Source organism: Benincasa hispida, chromosome 6 (assembly GCF_027475165.1).
Source record: "Benincasa hispida cultivar pf3 chromosome 6, pf3_genome.v1.1, whole genome shotgun sequence".
Lineage (NCBI taxonomy): Eukaryota > Viridiplantae > Streptophyta > Magnoliopsida > Cucurbitales > Cucurbitaceae > Benincasa > Benincasa hispida.
In genome coordinates this window covers 14,768,314-14,775,172 of record NC_143483.1, presented here as the reverse complement: position 1 = coordinate 14,775,172, position 6,859 = coordinate 14,768,314, and the positions used below count along the sequence as shown (strand labels likewise).

General features: G+C 32.6%; 1 pseudogene; it reads right to left on the bottom strand.

Annotated features, from left to right (window-relative positions):
* Nucleotides 1–988: 988 nt before the first annotated feature.
* LOC150035454 (uncharacterized) lies at nt 989–5,555 on the bottom strand (annotated as a pseudogene).
* Between the last annotated feature and the right edge of the window lie 1,304 nt (nt 5,556–6,859).

The window sequence follows — 6,859 nt, the reverse complement described above, 5'->3', positions numbered from 1 at the left end:
GTTAACTATCGGACACTCCACTAAAGATCGACAGTTGCACTCTTCACACTACAAATATGTTTCTGTGTCCATTGGATATAACCAATTAATAGTACAATGATCTTTCACAAATTGCTCGTAAGTATAGATGGGTCAAAATTATCGTTTTGCCTTTGTAGTTACATCTAACTCTTTAAGTACCACTGATCCCGCTAATGAACAATAGATCATAGTCCAACTAGGACTAAACCCCTTTCGGGCCAGGAGAGGGTGTTGCGCAACATTGTTCAACCCTGGAATCAGCCCTTAAGGGAGCAATTTATCTACTTACCCCGACCTTGGGGAAGGAGTGAATTTCTTCTTGTGTAGTTGTGTTTCCAGCTCCCCAATTAGACGAATCTCCAAAATGGTAGGCTTATTCAGTCAGCAATTTAGCTACTCTCACCCATACAAATCAAAAGACCGCACTTATAGGCAAGAGTTCATACCTCACTCAGGATTTAGTGTTATCTATGGTCATCCTGGTGAAATGTAAATCTCTATTATGAACGACGTTATATAATGAGACGAAACATTTTGTGGTCTGGTCTTATACAAACTCCTTTGTATAGAATATCCCTACTCACATGTCTATATATGAATGATCAGGATCAAATCACTTGTAGCTCTTTACAAAAATTGTAACAACTACAAAGTGGGACGTATTCGTAGTGTCACTAAGATAAGGTACCCAGCCTTATCCATCTACTACAGATCGTTTAGGTTATCATTTAAACATGATCCACCTGTATGTCTCCACATACATGTTTAAGTTACAGTTGATAACCTTGGATCTTAGTTCATTGATATTTGGGTTAACACAATTAAATGTCGAATAAAATACCTTTTATTTTATTAGATAAATACATTGTTTGTATAAATACAATTACAAACTAAAAGACCACAAGATTTAGGGCATCAACCCTAATAGTATCGATGTTACAAACTGGAAATTCTAACCTTTTTTCCTCTAACCAGATAAATCACCGTAAGTTGGAAAATCATTTATTGTCCACAATAGTGCAGCACAAAGTTGGAAGAAAGAAACACTGAAACTATCATATGTTTAAATGCCATTCACCCACAACTCATTTAACTCATCTATTAGTAGTTGTAGGTAAATATCGATTTCTTTACTAGAAACCTTGGATCAAGGATGAGTAGAGATAGATGTTGGGTTTTATACCCTAAAACTCGTAGATAGTAAGTGTTATTAATTGATCATCAATAAAGAGTTATAAATGTTAATTTTCAATAAATGTTATTATGTTGTTTTCTATTTTGTATTAATAACATTAAATCCAATAAACTAATATCCAAGGTACTTTATGAGTTTAGAACTGTATATGGAGACACAAAGATCGATGTTCAAGATACAACCTAAAGGGTCTATAGTATAGGGATAAGGTTAGGTACCTTATCCTAGTGACACTATGGATACGATCCATTTTGTATTTGATACAAATGCAACGATCCAACACGTTTGTGTAGGTGACACGCGAGTGGGGGTATCTTATACAATGAGTTTGCATAAGACTGGACCGCAAAATAGTAACCACTAGATGTAACACTGTTGACTAGTTAGGTTTCTATTTCACTAGAATGACCTAGGCAACTTAGTCTTAATCTTAAGTATATTATTAACTCCTGTTCACGAGGGATCTTCTTTTGATTTATATGGGTGAGAGTGATCAGTTCGCCGACTTAATAGGCCTACCATTTTGGGGACAAGATCAAGTGGGAGCTGGGAACATAATAATACAAGATGAAATTCACTCCTTCCCATCTTCAGGGTAAGTAGGTGTGTGTTCCTTTAAGTAGTGTCTTTGGAACTTGAACAAAGAGCCCTACCCTCTCATTGGTCCGAGAGGGGTTTCTGTTTATTGGTTTGACCATAAATAGGTTGTTCGTTGGAGGAGCACTGGTTCTTAAGGAGTTAGAGGTAAGCCAAGGGTAAAACGATAATTTGACTCAGTTGGAGTTAAGAACATTCGTGAAAGACTAACTTGTTATTATTAGTCTATATCCTGGGACACAGAAATATATCTGTAGTGAGAAAAGTGCAGCTGTGGGTCTTTAGTGGAGTGTATTCACAGTTAACAAATATTGATTAACTTGGTTAATGAGTTTAGCCAATTAATCTCACATCGTTATTGCTTTTGATCTACAGGTCTACTAAATTCCCTTGTTAGCTCACTAAGGGATACTAAAGAGGAATGATTTGAATTGTTCAAATCAATTTGAGAAAATTGTATATTCATATGATTAATATGTAATTGATTATGGATGTGGTCTATAATTCAAGTTAAGTTGGAAAGAAACATTTGAATGAGATTCAAATAATTAATTCAAATGAATTAGATTCACAAAGAATTAATTAATAAATAGAGAGGTATTGCACATAGACATATGATGCTTATGATAATTAATTATATACACGTTAAATTGGATTTAATGTATAAATAGTTATTTAATTAATGTGATAATTAATTAAATAAGTGTTATTTAATTAATTGTGCATAAGGGAAAGTTAGAAAAAGACTTGGAGATGAGGGTTGACCATTCTTTATATAAAGTCTTTCTTATGGCTCTTTTAAAAAAGGCATTCACTGTGCAAATTTTTCCCTAAGCAACAAAAAGAAATCCTCTCTACTTCCCCATAAGGTTTTTCCTCCTCATCCTCTTCCAATAGTTGGATACCATCTATCCTTCTATTGGAATCCTTAAGAAAAACGAGGTTATTTTCGTGGTTGTGTTCAAGATTGTTCGAGGAGGCGTTCGTGTTCAAGATCGTTGGAGAAGTCGTTCGTTGGAATATTGAGAGGATCATTCTAAGAGCTTGGGAATCTACAAATGTGAGAATAGTTCTTTCCTTTCTCTAATGCATGCTATTTTACATGTTTATTCTACACATATTTTGTTTTAGTTCACTGATTTTGTTTATGTAAAAATCGATTTGCAGGATGCAAGACATTCAAATGTTTCTGATTGGGATTCGAATCCCATCAATTAGAAAAATAAATGGTGCTTTCGTAAACTTCCAAGGGGGCAATTATATGGAATGAGGATAACTAGCCACATGCTATATGATGTGCTTATATTTCCAAATGGATTAAAACAATCAAAAGAAAGTGCTAATATGGCATTATGAGCGTCCGAAGCAAAACAAGGATACTAATCATCAAAATGTTTCCAACCCTCAGCATCAGCAGGATGCTGAAGTATTCCTCCAGTTTCAAACCTGTTATCTTTGTGCCATCTCATATCCTCAACAGTATGTTTTGAAAGAAATAATCTTTGTAACATTGTCTTTAGTGGAAAATATCTCAACACTGTGGAATTTGTTTTCCCTTTCCATCATTCAATTTGTATCTTGACTCTCCACAATCCAAACAATTGTCAAGCGATGCATATTCTTCCCAAGATAAAGCACAATCAAACTAACATATATGAATTGATTCATATATCATTCCTATGTCACGTAGTCTTTTCTTAGCCTCATAATTGGAGATAGGTAGCTTTACACCATCTGGAAAAGCTTCGTTTAATAATTTAAACAACATATCAAATGATTTATTGCTCCAACTAATAAGAACCTTAATGTGCATAAGTTTCACTAAAAAAATTAAACAAAGTAAACTTTCGACATCCTGGATATAAGTCTTCTTAGACTTCATGAAACATTCCATTTGTTCTATCTGACTCATCTTACTCATTTGATTCCCTTGTAGTTTCTTTAAAAATTGGCCATACAAATCATGAATCATTTCTAACATCTCATCATTTATTGTATCTCTAACTCTAAAGTTTTCTCTAAGATTTCCATCATCTTCTCTACTTGCAATTGAATTGGAAAATATTGCACCTAGAAACCTTAAATTAGATCTTAAAAAACAGAGAAATATCAACATTATCTCCATGGAATATCCATCGGCTATGAGTCGGAGACATGCCATATTTATATAAATGGCGTTTTATGACATCTAATTTATTCCAACTAATATTCACACAGTTTGAACAAGGACATCTTATTCTTCCTTCTTCGTCTAAATAAGTCTTTGTGACTTCGATAAAATTATCAACGTCATTAGAATATTGACTAGACATTCGATCTTTTAAATTTATCCGACTTCGATCTATAACAAGTACAACTAAAAGTACCTAAGTTGGAAATCAAAGTGTTAGAATCTAAATCTTACATAAAATGCAAAATACTTTGAATATGTTGCATAATCTAAGTCTTATATAAATTAAAGATGTTGAACTAGATGTTCCAGTACCACATTAAATAACTAATAACATTCTATTTTAAATTGATAAGTTGGAATATATAGTAACGTTTTTAGTCAAAACTAAAGATACAAACCACTAAAACCACCCTATACTGAAGAATACTAAAGTAGAATGGTGAGTATCTTCATATTGCACACACTTCCACTAATTATAATAACTCCTAATGCTTTTTCTTTTGGAGCCAAATACCAAATAGTTCATTACATCCTTAACATTATAATGCAATTGAAATCTTACTAAAAAAAAAATCCCAATGATTCTAAAGAAAAAGAAGTTACACTTGATTGGCTATAGATACTAACAAAAAAATATACTAATCGATTGATAACTACTAATGCTTATACTTTACCAATTTTTCTATTTTTCATGGAAGAATAAGGAAGGATTGAAAAATATTCCTAAATTCTTAAACTTAATTCCAATTATATGTACAAAGATTATCAATTCTTCCTCATCTTTCTTCTACATACAAGAAACATATATCAATAAATAAAGAAACTAAAGGCATTAATCTAAGAAAATAAACTCATATGTTCTTGAATTTAGAAGAAAACTTGTTAAGTTCCTAATTTACGTTCTTTAGAAATTGATGGAACATTGATTGACTATAGATACTAACAAAATATATACTATTCAATTACTAACTCCTCATGCTTAAACTTAACTTTACCGGTTTTTCTATTTTACATGGAAGAATAAGAAATAATTGAAAAATATCCCTACATGCTTAAACTTAACTACAATTATTTTAGATATTTTGTACAAAGATTCTCAATTCTTCATCATCTTTCTTCTACAGACAAGAAGCATTTATCAATGAATAAAGAAACTAAAAAGCATTAATCCAAGGAAGTAAACTCATATGTTCTTGATTAGAAGTTAACTTGTTAAGTTTCTAATTTATGTTGTTTAGAAATTGATGGAAAAATTGATTGACTATAGATACTAACAAAATATATACTAATTGATGAAAATTTTACACAAAAAATCACCTGAAAATGAGTGGATTCTCTGAAAATAAGTGCCTTGTGCTTTGCTGAAGGTAGAAATCGTCGAAAAGTTGTGTGAGTTTGAAAATCGAGGTTAAATGTGTACTACTTAATAGAAATTTCACACAAAAATATCTGAAAATGAATGGGTTCTAGGTAAACAAGGTTCTGTTCTATTTGTCGGAGTTCCGTTCTTGCATTTTGTCCAAATCGACTGTATCAACTCGTTTAAACAGGTGTAGCAGCAGTAGCCATTCGTTCGTGTCAGAAAGGGTTGCCATTGTCTATCCGTTTAGGTGTAACAGGCGTCCGTCCGTTTAGGTGCAGCATGCGCCATTCAGGTGCAGTAGCAGCCGGTCATTTGCATGCAGTAGTTCCGTTCCTCCATTCGCATGCAACAGTCGGCCATTCAGGTGCAATAATCGTTTAGTAGTGAGGTTAAGTGAAAGAGTGAGGGCATGGAGAGTTGAAAGAGGGAGGGAAAGGGTGAGTGGATCGAAAATGGTTGGAAGAAAAATGGAAGAAAGGAAATCATTGGGGGGAGGAAAGAGGGATGGAAAAAAAACCTAAAACTTTTATTTTTTTTTTATATAAAATTATATATTTAGTGACACCCTAAAAGTATTCAATATTTAGTGGCACTTGTAACTACGTTACTAATTCTTTTAGTGACGTTGATTAAAGGCGCTATGCTAATAATCAACTTTTTATAACATTTTTACAAGGTGTCGCAATAAATAGGTTTTTAGTGACAAAAATTGCACGCGCTGCTAAAAATTTGTCACTAAATAATCAATTTCATGTAGTGAGGGAATGAGTAAATTGTGTAGTTGTGTTTCTAGCTCCCCAATCAAAAGAATCCCCAAAATGGTAGGTATATTGAGTCGGTGAATCTATCTATTTTCATCCATGCAGATCAAAGGACTGCTCTCATAGGCAGGAGTTCACAACTCACTCAAGATTAAGGTCAAGTCACCTATGGTCATATTATCGAAATGTAAGTCTCTTCTAGTAATGGTGTTATAAATTGAAACTATTCATTTCGTGGTCTAGTCTTATACAAACTCTTTGTATATAGGATACCCCCTCTGACATGTCTCTACATGAATGATTAGGATCAAATCATTTGTAACACTTGACAACAAATGTAGCAACTACAAAGCAGACTGTATTCATAGTGTCACAAGGATAAAATACCCAACCTTATCCATCTACTAGAGACTGTTCAGATTATTACTTAAACATGATTCACCTGTGTGTCTCTACATACATATTTAAGTTACATTCAATAACCTTGGATGTTATTTCTTGGTTTTGGGTTAATGCAACTAAATTTCAAATAAAATAATACTTATTTTATTAAATAAATAATATATTTATACAACTACAATTTTATAAACTACAAGACTACGAGATTTAAAACATCAACCCCAACTGATAATGTCAACTGAAGCTAAACTTAAGACTGCTTTGAGTTAAATATACGTATAATATCCCTTGTGTTGTATAGCTTCTTTTAAATTATTATTATTATGAAATCTTATAAATTCTACAACTTT